Genomic DNA, 14,387 nt, shown 5'->3' with positions numbered 1-14,387 from the left:
TTCTATAGGAAGATCCACAGCCATTAATATCCAAAAAACTCGTTTAAACCTTTGTGGGTTGGTAGCATAAACAGTAATCTAATCAACACAGTGTATACGTATGAGGTGATTGTGTGTATTATTGTTATTATAGTCTTTCTAATTAATAACAATCATACGCACTAGGGTTCCAATATTAAAAATACAAAGTATTATATAAACAAATATATCGGCAGGGTTTGTAGAGCTTTTGGGCACTTGTTTAAGAAAGTAAGGACTAGCCCCCAAAAAATTGTAAAGTGTACTTGTGCGAAAATTTGCGTGGGAGGTACCCGAAGTTGTGGACAGAATTGCAGTCAAAGTGAGAATTTTGGAGAGTGGAATTTATTTAATATACAATATACATTAAACAATTTGTGTAGTGACCAAAAAAACCCAAAAAGTCAGAAAAAATTATTTTATTTTTTTAAACTCACACTGTGACACAAAATGGAACTCAAAGTCTGGGGGGTGGAAAATTTCTTTTGGAGATGAAAGTCCTTGATGAGTATACTAAGAACCCAAAAGTAAATTTTTGCCATAGGTCAAGTTTCAGAGATATCGCTCGATGAAGTTTTTGATTATTTTCCCTATAGTACTTGGGAAAATAGCTCCATATCTTTGTTTGGCATCCAAATATTCTACAAAAATGTTGCTCAGAAGATTTTAGGTACGGTTTTCTTTGACAACTAATCGAGTTTGTCCCGTTTTCATTGTCATTTTTGACATTTATTCGGACTTGGTTCAGAATTAAACTATGTTTTGTTTTTCTGTATATTCGTTATTGTTTATGTATAGGTATGTAGACATAATAATTGGTTATTGCTTATGTAGACATCTGGGGTGCTTCTGAAATATTTATTTAAGTCAGAAGTTTGACCTATGGCAATACTGTCCTTCCGGGTTCATCATATTATCTTCATCGACATTCATCGCCAAAAAGAATTTTTCACCCCCCAGCCTTTGATCCCCATTTTTGCGCGTACTGATATTTTTCCTTAAAAACGGTTTAAGAAAACGGGTTTTTTGTTCTAGAACTGCAACCAGCAAAGTTTTTATAAGCGAATATATATATATATATATATATATATATATATATAGATATAAGTTTAATCGGTTACTTAAAACCGGTTCAAAAATCGGGTTTAATGTCGGAATATCCGGTTCATAAACTGAGATAACCGGATCTATCCTCCAAGAAAATGTGTTATTAACGTGCTATTTGTGTATTTCAGAAACACCCCAGATGTCTACATAAGCAATAACCAATTATTATGTCTACATACCTATACATAAACAATAACGAATATACAGAAAAACAAAACATAGTTTAATTCTGAACCAAGTCCGAATAAATGTCAAAAATGACAATGAGAACGGGACAAACTCGATTAGTTGTCAAAGAAAACCGTACCTAAAATCTTCTGAGCAACATTTTTGTAGAATATTTGGATGCTGAGAAATCTCATCTTGTGGTACTTTCACTACGGTTCAAGAAATAAAGGACGAAAAGGTCATGAAAGGCATTGAGTTATAAAAATGACATGTTCCACAAAAAGATTCGCCAATCGATTTGACTAAAGACGTGTCATCTCAAAATGAAGCTACAATAACGCCAAACAGAGATATGAAGCTATTTTCCCAAGTACTGTAGGGAAAAAATCAAAAACTTCATCGCGCGATATCTCAGAAACTTGACCTATGGCGAAAATTTCCTTTTGGGTTCTTAGTATACTCATCAAGGGCTTTCATCTCCAAAAGAAATTCTCCACCCCCCAAAAATGTTGCTGCACAGTGATATAAACTTTTACTAAATTTTCCGTGTTTGGCCTTGATTTTTCCCACCTAGAACATATTACTGAAAGTTTTCTGCATTGGTATTACTAGGTTTTCAACCCCGATTTTGTCCGTTTTTTTGATATTTCGGTTACCTCTCAACAAAAACTCGTAAAATTGTGTTATTTTATCTATCTTTTACATATTAATCATTGATACGGTTTAAAGGAGCACTAAACTAAAAAAATATCTTCAGGTCAACATACTTACCTTAAAGAGCACGCGACGGATACGGTCATTCACGAAGTCGCTAGGACCATCCAGAAATCCTTAGAACACAAACAATAAACCCTTGGATCCGTGTCATTAACGAAATACTTAGCAACATAGGGTTAAGGTGGTTGCTTATGCGGAAGTGTTAATATTCGTCTCTGCTTTCTTTTCGTCCGTGTCAAATACCTAGGCGTTATTCTAGATTTAAAGCTGTCATGGAAACCTAACATGGAACACCGTGCTCACAAAGCAACCGTTGCATAATATATACATACAGTGGCTTCAAGCGAAAGTCTTACACCTAATGACGCTTTTATACCCTCAGCCTTTAGGCTAAAGAGGGTATTTACACTTTGATACGACCAAAAATGTGCCTCATCGAAATAATGGTTTTAGACCCCAAGTATGTTTGTACGATATCCGTTTCAGACAATTTTGAGTAGATCTAGCAATGTCCGTCCGTCTGTCTGTCCGTCTGTCTGTCTGTCTGTCTGTCTGTCCGTATGTCTGTCTGGCTGGCTGGTGCGCACGATAACTCTCGAACGGATCAATCGATTCGGTTCAAATTTTGGGTATCGAAATATTTTGTCCAGATTCGATTTAAGTTCGAAGATAGGTTATATCGGTCCACTCCTTCAGGTACCTCCCCACAAAAGTTCGAAAATGTTTGGAAAATTTGTGCACACGATAACTCTTGAAGGGAGTAACCGATTTGGTCCACACTTTGCACATCGTGAAATTTGTACCAGACTTAGATGAGGTTCCAATATGGACTCAATTGGTCTACTCCTTCGGGTACCACCCACACAAAATTTCGGAAAAGTTCAGTTTAGGACCTGCTCTCTGATCGCTTTGTTTTTGTCGTAGCAAGTTTTATGCACTGCCCTCCATACGACGGTACAAGTTTTATCAGGGGCAAGTCCATACTTATAGTCCATACTCCATAGCCTGAAAGTTGCAAAAGACCCCTATGACAACGTGTGCAGTGGTTGGAGCGCAAGATAACTCTCTACAGATCTGCCGATTCGGTCCAAAATGACGCCTTCGTAATATTTTTTGCAAACTTAGTTTAAGTTCAAAAGATAAGCCATATCGGTCCACTCCTTCAGGTACCTCCCACACAAAATTTCGTATAAGTTCACTCTAAGACCTGCTCTCGAGTTACTTTGATTTCTGTTGAAGCAACACGCATTCGCTGCCTTAATTACGACAGCAAAAGTTTTTTTCTGGGGCAAGTCCATAGTCGCTGGAGAGCACTATAACTCTCGAACTGGTCAACCGATTTGGTCCAAAATTTGAACTTCGTCATTTTTTGTCCAAACTTAGTTTCAGTTGGAAGATGGACAACAACTTACGGTACTTCCCCCAATATTTAATAAATGTCACTAAAATTGTATGCACGGTATCTCTTGAACGGGGCAACCAATTTGGTCCAAACTTTGGATCTCCTAATATTTTTTCCAAATTTAGTTAAACTTCTAAAATGGCCGATATCGATCTTCTCCTTTTGAACTTTAATCCTAATCCACATTTTTATCGGCAAGTTCAAATGTCCAAAAAGGGCCATAAAATTCCGAAAAGGCTTTTAATAATGTCCATTGATCAAATGTTCAACTTACATAGGCTCGGTCGGCAAGGCCGACTGATACTTTTTTACTTGTTACGACCCACTTCCCCGGCTTCACGCATTGAACCAGTGAAGATCAAACCAATCCTACTGCAGATAAAATGAACATTGAAGCCCACAAGATGATAGGTCCAAATAAAGTCGCATGAGCTATTAACAGCTTTTCCCCCTACAAATTTCAGGGGCCAGATGACATTATTCCGCGTTTGCCATAATAAATCTTTGGTTAGTCTTCATTTTCAGTAGATGTCTAACTACGTAGCAACGAACTGAAGACAGGTAAAGGTTGTCTTCATACCAAAAGCAGGAAAACGTAGTCATGAAAAATCAAAAGATTTTAGACCCATAAGCATATCATCTTTTCTGCTTAAAACCCTCGAAAGACTCATCGAAGTGCATATTTGAGAGAAGATGGACAATAGGGTTATGACTTTTCGATTTTTTTTTCTCAAAAATAATTTCCTGTAGCACGGATGAATGAACTTTTGGCTATTAATCACTAAAATAACGTTTACTCCATTGAAATATAAAAAGTTCACACACAAATCGATTTGAACAAAAATCATTTTCAAAAAATTTAGAAAAAAAAAAAAACAAGTAAAAAAAGTATCAGTCGGCTTTGCCGACAGAGATATACCCTCAGCCTGTGTGAATTGAAATACTTTTTTCCCAAAAAAACTTATGTACTTAGGGGGGTTTTCAAAATTTTGGGCGTATGAACCGGCAAAAGTATGGATAGGATTAAAGCTCAAAAATTTGCGGGGATAACGTTAGATAGGGCGTTTTTTATCACACTAGCTTACGAAAAACATAATATCGCTGTAAACAGGGCCACTAGGAAAACCTTGGGTAAAAATGTCCAAAGGATCCTCGAACAGACCCTTAACCATACAAAAATGTTAAACATTTATGTGGGTGGTACCACAAAGATTGGACAGATAGGTCCCAAATTTGAACATAAACTAAGTTTGGACAATATTTAGAGATCCAAAGTTTGGACCAAATCGGTTGCAACGTCTATGAGAAATCGCGCATATCATTTTAGCGAATATTTACCAACGTTTGTGGGGGGATGTACCGGAAGAAGTGGACATATAAGCACCACCTTCGAATTTCATCTATGTAATATTCGAAGAAATATAATAATATCCAAAGTGTGGACGAACGCAGTATTCGGTTCCAGCTCTCCAGCCACTCCATATGGTGCCATAGGGGGTTTTAACAACTTTCGGGATGTTTTCTCAAGAAGTATGGACTTGCCCCTGAAAAACTTTTACTGTCGTAACTAAGGCAGCGAATACAAGTTGCTTCAACAAAAATCAAAGTGATTCGAGAGCAGGTCTTAAAGTGAACTTATCCAAAATTTTGTGTGGGAGGTACCCGAAGGAGTGGACAAATATAGTCCATATTCGAACTTGATCTATACCTGGTAGATATATTAGGATGTGTAAAGTATCGGTCACTCCCTTCAAGAGTTATCGTGCGCACAATTTTTCCGAACATTTTTTAACTTTTGTGGGGAAGGTACCTGTAGGAGTGGACCGATATGGCTTATGTTCGAACTTAAACTAAGTTTGCACAAAATATTACGAAGACCAAATTGCGGACCGAATTGGCAGATCCGTTCGAGAGTTATTTTGCGCTCCAACCACTACACACGGTGTCATAGGGGTTTTTTGCAACTTTCATGATATTTTCTCAGGAAGTATGATCTTGCCCCTGATGAAACTTATACCGTTATATGGTGGGCAGTGAATACAAGTTGCTACAACAAAAAACAATACGATTCATGAGCAGGTCCTAAACTGAACTTTTCCGAAATTTTGTGTGGTAAGTACCCGAAGCAGTGGACCGATTGAGTTCATATTGGAACCTCATCTAAGTCTGGTAGAAATTTCACGATGTGCAATGTATGGACCAAATCGGTTACTTCCTTCAAGAGTTATCGTGCGCACAAATTTTCCGAACTTTTGTGGGGGAGGTACCGGAAGGAGTTGAACGATAACACATTTCGTTCAAATATACTTGGGGTCTAAAACCATTATTTCGATGAGGCACATTTCGCGCGGATGAAAGTGTATATACCCTCTTTAGCATAAATGCTGAGGGTATAAAAAAGTATCAGTCGGCTTAGCGGACAGAGATATACCCTCATCCGCGACCTAAAGAAGAGAAGTAACACACAATACTTCTGCCGTCTATATATTACGATCTACAGCGTTTGGACCAAATCGGTTTCTCCCTTCGAAGGCTATCTTACAAACTGATTTAGTTGTGCCGGCAGGCTTTTTTTGAGCTTTTGCGCCGTTATCTCAAGAAGTAAGGACTTGCCCCTGAAAAACATGTACCGTCTTAATGGGGAAAGGGAATACAAGTTGTTACAACAAAAACCAAAGGGATTCAAAGTCCAAATTTTGTTATCGTGCGCTGCAGACACTACACATGGTGCTATAGGGATATTTTAAACCTTTCGGACTATTTTCTCAGGAAGTATGGACTTGCCCCTGATAAAACTTGTACCGTCGCAAAGGGGGCAGTGAATACAAGTTATTACAATAAAAATCAAAGCGATTCGAGAGCAGGTCCTAAACTGAACTTTTCCGAAATTTTATGTGGGAGGTACCCGAAGAAGTGGACAAATATAGTCCTTGTGGTCATGTCCATGCTTCCTGACATAGCAGTGCAAAAGCTCTATGTTGTGCAATGACCAACTGAAATGGCGGATGGGCGCGATATCTATCGAAAAGAATGACTCCCAAAATAAGATTCACTTTCAAAATTTATCAATTTTTTCATTCCAAATTTGTATTTATCTGTAAATTTAATGAGCAAAAGATGTTGGTTGCGAAGTCGGTATTCGATTCGATATTGTCTATAGACGAATGTTTAAATTCAAACAGCCTGAGGGTATAACTCTTTCGACAAAGCCGACTGATAATTTTACCCTTTTTAATCAAGTCAAAGGCTAAGGATATAAATAGCATTGATTTCCATAAGAGGTTCTACAGATCTACATTAGAGTGACAAAAAGAGAAAAAAAATAATTTTTTTAATTTTAAAAAACCTACCTACAATATTTTCCATTTTATCCAAAAGCATTATATATGAAATTTTATGGCGATCGATCAAAGGTAACTCGTGATCTTTGTTTCCATAGTAATTTGTATGGGGACGAAGGTACATTTTCACGAAAATTCTCCAATCGATGAACATAAGCTTTGTTCCTTTACTTTTTTAATGGTAAGAGTGGTAAAAGAGAAAAGTGTCAAAATTATTCAAAATTGCTCTCCCATGAACATTTTTACCAGAAAAGTAAAGGAACGGAAAAATGGTAGATCCGGCAGCAATGTCAGAAAAAAACATAAAAAAATCAATTTCAATTTCACAGTTTTTAATTTAGTGTTGTCAGTGTTCGACTTTTTCTTCGGTTTTTCATCCATTTTGTGAAATAATCGTCAAACAAAAGTCGAAAAATCAGTTCTGCCATTTTCTACCTGCAGAAATTTTGCAGGTAGCCTGTGGTAGAAGAGAAAGCCATTTCCGCTCTCTCTCCCCCCTCACTCTCTTAAAAATTGCTTCCAGTTTTGCCACTTTTCGGGGTTAAGGAACGCTTTGCAGGTTAAAAATGGTAACAAATGGTTAAAATGGTAACCTCAGGTAAGTAAAGGAACACAGCTATATTTTACCAGTTCATTGTTGTGGCTAAAAAACGAATCGTACAAAAATTGGTGATAATCAGATCATATTTTGATATAGCTCCTATACATATTCGACCGATTTTTGGTATTTTCCCCTATATATAGCCGAACCGATTTTCACAAATTTTTTTGAAGGTCAGATAAAATGTTCTTTAAAAATTCACATTTAAAGTTCTACTTTAATTTACAAAACATCACTTGTGAAGACGTTCAGGTAGTTGACAAAATTAATTAATCAACAATTTACAAAATCAAAAATTAAAAAATAGGTCTGCTGACGGTTAAAAATATATGGGAATTTCTGAGTGAAATCGGACACTTTTCAAAATGAGGTTTTTGATTTCCTTTATTTTTTGCTGTGGTGATGCTGCTCATCAGCAAAACATTTTAGTATATTTTCAGAATTTGTTGACTAATGGTTCCATAGATATCGCGCCTTGAAAAAGTAGAATTCTGTAAAAACTATGTGCAAAGAAATACTCATAACTTCTTTAATATTGGTCCAAATAGAAAAAAATCTTTTTTGTATTTTTTGTTGTTTTATCAGCTATCTAACAAAAAATAGAAACAAATTTTGCACAATGGGCTTGGATGCAATTTCCGCGATATAAAATTTAAAATCAATTTTTATCAATGATTTTTTGTATTAAACTACGATTAATTACTAAAATTTTTAAAACCTATTTGGTAGTGGGATTCAAACGACGACTATTTTTTTCTTAATTTTTTTTTAAAATTGTCAAAATTGTCTTTATAACCATTTTTAAATTCGAAAAATGACGAAGCTTTTTATATGCTTAGGATAAATTCCCAAATAAAAGCAAATGTTGAAAATTTTAATTTTTAATGTTTCACATTGGTATAATGGGAAAATTGTATTGACATACTTTAAAAAATTAAGAAAAAATAGTAATCATTCGAATCCCACTACCAAAAAGATCTTAAAATTTTAGTAATTAATCGTAGTTTAATACAAAAAAATATAAAGAAAAACAAAGAGTACAATCATTGATTAAAATTGATTTTAAATTTTAAATCGCAAAAATTGCACCCAAGCCCACTTTGCACAATTTTTTTCTATTTTTTATTAGATAGCTGATAAAACAGCAAAAAATACAAAAAAAGATTTTTTCTATTTGGACCAAAATTTAAGAAGTTATGAGTATTTCTTTGCACATAATTTTTACAGAATTTGACTTTTTCAAGGCGCGATATCTTTGGAACCGTTAGTCAAAAAAATTCTGAAAATATACTAAAATGTTTTGCTGATGAGCAGCATCAGCACAGCAAAAAATTAAGAAAATCAAAAATATCAACAATAAACAAAACAAACGAAAATCAAAAACCTCATCTTGAAAAAGTGTCCGATTTCACTCAGAAATCCCCATATATATTTTTTTAAATTCCTGTTTCGGGAATTATGAGATTTTTCTAATAATATCCTTTCAAAAGTTCTTTGAAAAATCATCTTTCGATTCTTGATAAAAAGTTTTGTATTTAATTTTATTTTTTGCCGATTAGGGGATTTATTTTAAATTTGTGACCCTACCTTTAGAAACAAAGTAAATTTTCAATGCAACTCCTTAGGTCGTGATAGCTCAATGAACTAAATTAATTAAAACATCACAAATAATTACTTTGGCCCTAAATCTAGGTATTAACTTACCAATAGAAATTATTGTAGAAATAATCCTTTGTTCGATTTTCCAAAATTTTACGGTTCTATCTACGCAAATCCATGTGCTTTTCGTTACAATTGTAATAATTATTCTCGTAATTGTAATTATTATTGATTATTTCCAGAACTAAAAACACTTCACTACCATTGATAATAACTTAAATTTTTTGTATATATTTTTAAGAACTTTTTTTCATAAAATATTTATGCAACCACTTGAGATCTATGCCTTACACACACATGAAATTCTTTACATTTTACAATTTTTTTCAATATGAGGTATGCCAAGTGCGAAAAAATACCTTATAATTTTGTGATGAATTTTTTATCAACTTATTTTTTCGGTTAAATAAACAATAAATTTGTTATCTTTGTTGCATTGTTGTTGTCGTTGTTGTTATTATTTTATTTTCTTCTCATTCTCAATAACTCTTCTGGTGGGTTTTCATCTGGTGTTTCATAGCCCCTTCTTACATACGAATGTACAACGAAGGGGGGAGGGAATATACCCCAGCACTCATCACATCGCACTTCGCACTTGTTTGCCGCAAAATATACGAATCTGACAAATGGACACACTTATACACATACACACGCGCTCAGAATACAAAACGACGTACCAATTTGTTTTATTATTTTTTTGTTTTAATAAAAAAATTGTTAACTGAAAAACAAATGGCATACAAATATTTTATTTGTTTTATTTTCAACTGATGTTCTTCGTAGAGTATTTATAATTGTTGGCTTTATTTTCAGTTGTTTTCTGTTCTTGTTTTCTTTCTTTCTTTTATAAGAATTCACAAAATTTCTTGCATTTCTAATTAGATTCTATTTTTGCACTCCAACTTCAATATTTGTTTTAATTAAATAACACTTTTTTGCTCACCAATGGCAGATTGTGCTGCTCATTCTCTCACTGTCAAATTACAATTATATTTTTATTTTTTTGTTCTTCCTCTTCCCGCCATAAACGTATAAATGTGTCTGTTTTTAGGCTTTATTTCCTTATTTCCCACAAAATTATTTATTTTAATTACTTATTTTCAAAACATTTCACAGACTCACGCCCGCTCAAATAAAAATATTCGTTACTTTTTTCGTTTGTCGTGTAACCTTCCGTTCGTATTTTCTTCTTGTTGTCTATTATATTCAAGACGTCCGCACGCTTCGATACGTTGTTGTTTAATGAATGATCAACTACCTGAACAGACGGAGTCTATCTCTGCAGTTGTTCATAATCATCATTAAGATGTGTGTGAGGCGGCTGCTGCTAAGATCATAATGATGTTCAATGTGGAGCTTGTCAATGCACACAAAATACTCTCCACATAAGAGACCCACAAAAACCCCATCAAATAAAAACATTTTCTCTGAGAAATGGGTTAAATTAAAGAGCAGCACTGTACTGTTGTTGTTTAATTTTTCATTGCATTGCCTTAGAGAAGACTATTTTTGGAGGGAAAAATGTAAACAAATGTGAAATTTAGATTTTAAAACGGAACTTAATCTACCGGAAAAGGATAAGAAAACTGTTGAAAAGGCATAGACAGGGAGGCACGATCTGTTCACAGCTTAAAATATGTACATATATCCTTGTATTTGTTGAAGAAGTACCTATTATGGAAGTTCATTTTTGTCAAATAAAATGAATAATAACAGTATTGGTCTGTTCCAGTACTGCAAGAATCTACTAATTTTTACTATTTTTTTTTTTTTTTGTTTTTTGATAATATAAAGGAAGAAATATTGTCGTAGTAAAATATTGTAGTTTATTGCAGGTTCTGGAAACGGGGCATATGTTTCATCAGTATTTGTTAACGTTTAAGTGTGAAGGCATTACAAGAGAAGAGAGTAAGTATTTTTGGAGGGGAAAAGGGTAAACAAATGGGGATTATGTGGATTTTAATTAAATTTTTAGATTTTAAAACGGAAACTGGACTTTTTCTGCCTGAAAAGGACAGGAAGCTGTTTTAAACACATACCAGGTTGGCAAGAACTGTTCACAGCCCAAAGTGTATCCTTGTTTTCGCCGAAGAAGTATTTCGGAAATAGAAGTATGTAGTCAAAAACTAATTAGGACGAATTCGTTGTGATCTTTTGTAATCAAAAATTTGTAAAGTATACAAAACGTATGAAATACCCTAAATATCATCATATAATATGAATTTGTATTTCATATTCCATGCAAACACGACACGAAAATCTGTGCAGACCACATTGATTTGAGTTCGAGCTTGATAATTTAACAGGCATGGGTTAGATTCAAACTAGGTTCAAGAGAGAAGAAGAGCATCAGCTATATTCATAGAAAATCATAGTAGACAAACAAAGTCTTCAAATTGCAGACAACTACGTTTTTTTCATAGAAGGCGAAGATGTCTACATAGAAGACCACGACGACTCACCAGAGAATTAAAAAGATAGAAGCTTCTTTAAATGGGACGTCTACAGGTAGAAACCTATTCAATATATGTGGATTTTTTTAAAAAATATTTGTTCAATAATCGTGGATTTTTAAAAAATATTTTTCAATAACCATAGATATAAAAAAATTTAATAGCCATGGATTTAAAAACAATAATTTTTTCAATAATTGTGGATTTTTCAAAAAATATTTTTTTCAGTAATCTTAGATTCTTTAAAAAATTGCTCGTGGATTTTTTTTAATTTTTTTGGCAAAAATCTTGTATTTATTTTAAATATTTCTCAATAATCATGGATAAAAAAAAATATTCTTTCAAAAATCATGGATTTTTTAAAACAATAACTTTTTTATTAATCATGGCTTTTTAAAATTGCTTTTCAATAAACGGGGATTTTTTAACATATTTTTTCAATAATCGTGGATTATTATTATATTATTATTTTATTATTATATTATTATTTTATTATTATATTATTATTTTATTATTATATTATTATTTTATTATATTATTATGTTTTTAAATATTTCTTTTAATATTTGTGGATATTTAAAAAAAATATTTTTTCAATAATCGTGGACTTTTTAAAAAAGATTCTTTCAATAATCATGGATTTTTTAAGAAATATTTTTTCAATAATCGTGGATTTTTTAAAAAATATTTTTTCAATAATCGTGGATTTTTTAAAAAATGTTTTTTCAATAATCGTGGATTTTTTAAAAAATATTTTTTCAATAATAGTGGATTTTTTAAAAAATATTTTTTCAATAATCGTGGATTTTTCAAAAATATTTTTTCAATAATCGTGGATTTTTTTTAAATATTTTTTCAATAATCGTGGACTTTTTAAAAATTAGTTTTTCTATAATCGTAGATTTTTTGAAAAATATTTTTTCAATAATCGTGGATTTTTAAAAACAAATATTTTTCGATAATCGTAGAATTTTTAAAAACAAATATTTTTCGATAATCGTAGAATTTTTAAAAAATATTTGTTTTCAATAATCGTGAATTTTCTAAAAATATTTTTTTTAAATAATCGTGGATTTTTTAAAAAATATTTTTTCAATAATCGTGGATTTTTTTAAAAATATTTTTTCAATAATCGTGGATTTTTTAAAAAATATTTTTTCAATAATCGTGAATTTTTTAAAAATATTTTTTCAATATTCGTGAATTTTTTAAAAATATTTTTACAATATCGCGGATTTTTTGAAAATATTTTTCAATATTCGTGGATTTTTTAAAAATATTTTTTCAATATTCGTGGATTTTTTAAAAATATTTTTTCAATATTCGTGGATTTTTTAAAAATATTTTTTCAATAATCGTGGATTTTTCTTAAAATATTTTTCAATAATCGCGCATTTTCTAATTTTTTTTTTCAATATTCGTGGATTTTTTGAACATATTTTTTTCAATAATCGTTGATTTTTTAAAAATATTTTTGAATATTTGTGGATTTCTGAAAATATTTTTTTTAATATTGGTGGATTTTTTAAAAATATTTTTTCAATATTCGTGAATTTTTTAAAAATATTTTTTCAATATTCGTGAATTTTTTAAATATATTCTTACAATATCGTGGATTTTTTGAAAATATTTTTTCAATATTCGTGGATTTTTTAAAAATATTTTTTCAATAATCGTGGATTTTTTTTAAATATTTTTCAATAATAGCGCATTTTCTAATTTTTTTTTAATAATCGTGAATTTTTTGAACATGGGGTCGATTATGGATAGCAACTCAACTGTAGTTGCGTTCCCAATTCGTTACATTCAATGGTAGTGTTTCCAATATTCGTAATATATACAGTGGAGTACCCCAGGGTTCCATCCTGGGTCCCCTTCTGTTTATTTTATACATTAATGATATTGCCAACAGTGTACACAGACGTGGGTGTACTCCGTTTTTGTATGCTGATGACATTCATCTATTTTTTAATGGTAAAACTGCTGCCGAATTGCAGTCTAATATTAATTCTACATTATGCGACATATCACATTGGTTAGATAGCAACAATTTGGTGATTAATGTTTCTAAATCTAAGTCGATGATATTTGGTCCCACTAGTCGTCTAGGTGGTAGTGTAAATATACTTATTGATGGTTCCCCTATACATTTCGTGGACAAGATGAACTGTCTAGGTGTCATTATCGATTCTAAACTTGATTTTTCCGCACATATTGATGCTTTGTTTCCTAAGATCATAAATGTTCTTCGTAAATTATATAGCACTGAGTTCTACCTGCCCCTCTTTGTTAAAAGGAATCTGGCTCACGCACTGCTAATGTCAGTTATTTCTTATGGCATTGAGGTTATATCAGGTACAACTGATGTACAGTTGAAGAGAGTAGAAAAGCTTTTTAATATGGTTGTCAGATTTGTTTACAGTTTGCGCAGAAGGGACCACATTTCTGCTCATGCGCACAATTTCTTAGGAGTACCTTTTAAAGTTTTTATCCAACAACGTGTTGTGTCTTTTCTTTATAAATCGATATACTTGGATCTGCCAGTATTACTTCGGGAACGATTTTCGTTTTCAAGATATACTCGTAACATACAGATAATTCTGCCCATTTTTTCCACATCTTGGTTAGAAAATTCTTTTGTTGTTCGTGCTGCTCGGCTGTGGAATCACCTACCCAATGAGCTACGTAACTTCTCTTTCCCATGTTTTGAATTTCGGCGTAAGTTTGAAGCCTTTACTATTAATAGTAATACTACTACTTAATACATATATGGTATTTTACTGAGTAGTACATTGTTCTGAATACATGCTTTTTCAAGCAATATATTTTTTTTCTCAGTCTCAGTTTTGATTCTTCTATAAGGCTGGGGAGCCTTTTTTGCAATTTTTGTTTTAATAATTTTAACTTACATTGTGTAATAT

The 14,387-nt window shown here is 32.4% G+C and overlaps 1 protein-coding gene across 1 annotated transcript in view; it reads right to left on the bottom strand.

Annotated features, from left to right (window-relative positions):
* The window catches only part of LOC141398150 (rho guanine nucleotide exchange factor 17), a 443,900-nt gene extending 433,631 nt beyond the window's left edge, over positions 1-10,269 (bottom strand). The window contains exon 1 of the mRNA XM_073975385.1: positions 9,059-10,269. The gene's annotated coding sequence lies outside the window, so the exon portion shown is untranslated. The remainder of the gene's footprint in view (positions 1-9,058) is intronic.
* Between the last annotated feature and the right edge of the window lie 4,118 nt (positions 10,270-14,387).

This window comes from Musca autumnalis, unplaced genomic scaffold (genome assembly GCF_047663935.1).
Source record: "Musca autumnalis isolate F117 unplaced genomic scaffold, ASM4766393v1 scaffold_1, whole genome shotgun sequence".
Lineage (NCBI taxonomy): Eukaryota > Metazoa > Arthropoda > Insecta > Diptera > Muscidae > Musca > Musca autumnalis.
Note: the sequence above shows the minus strand (reverse complement) of the source record. Positions and strands in the feature narration are given on the sequence as shown.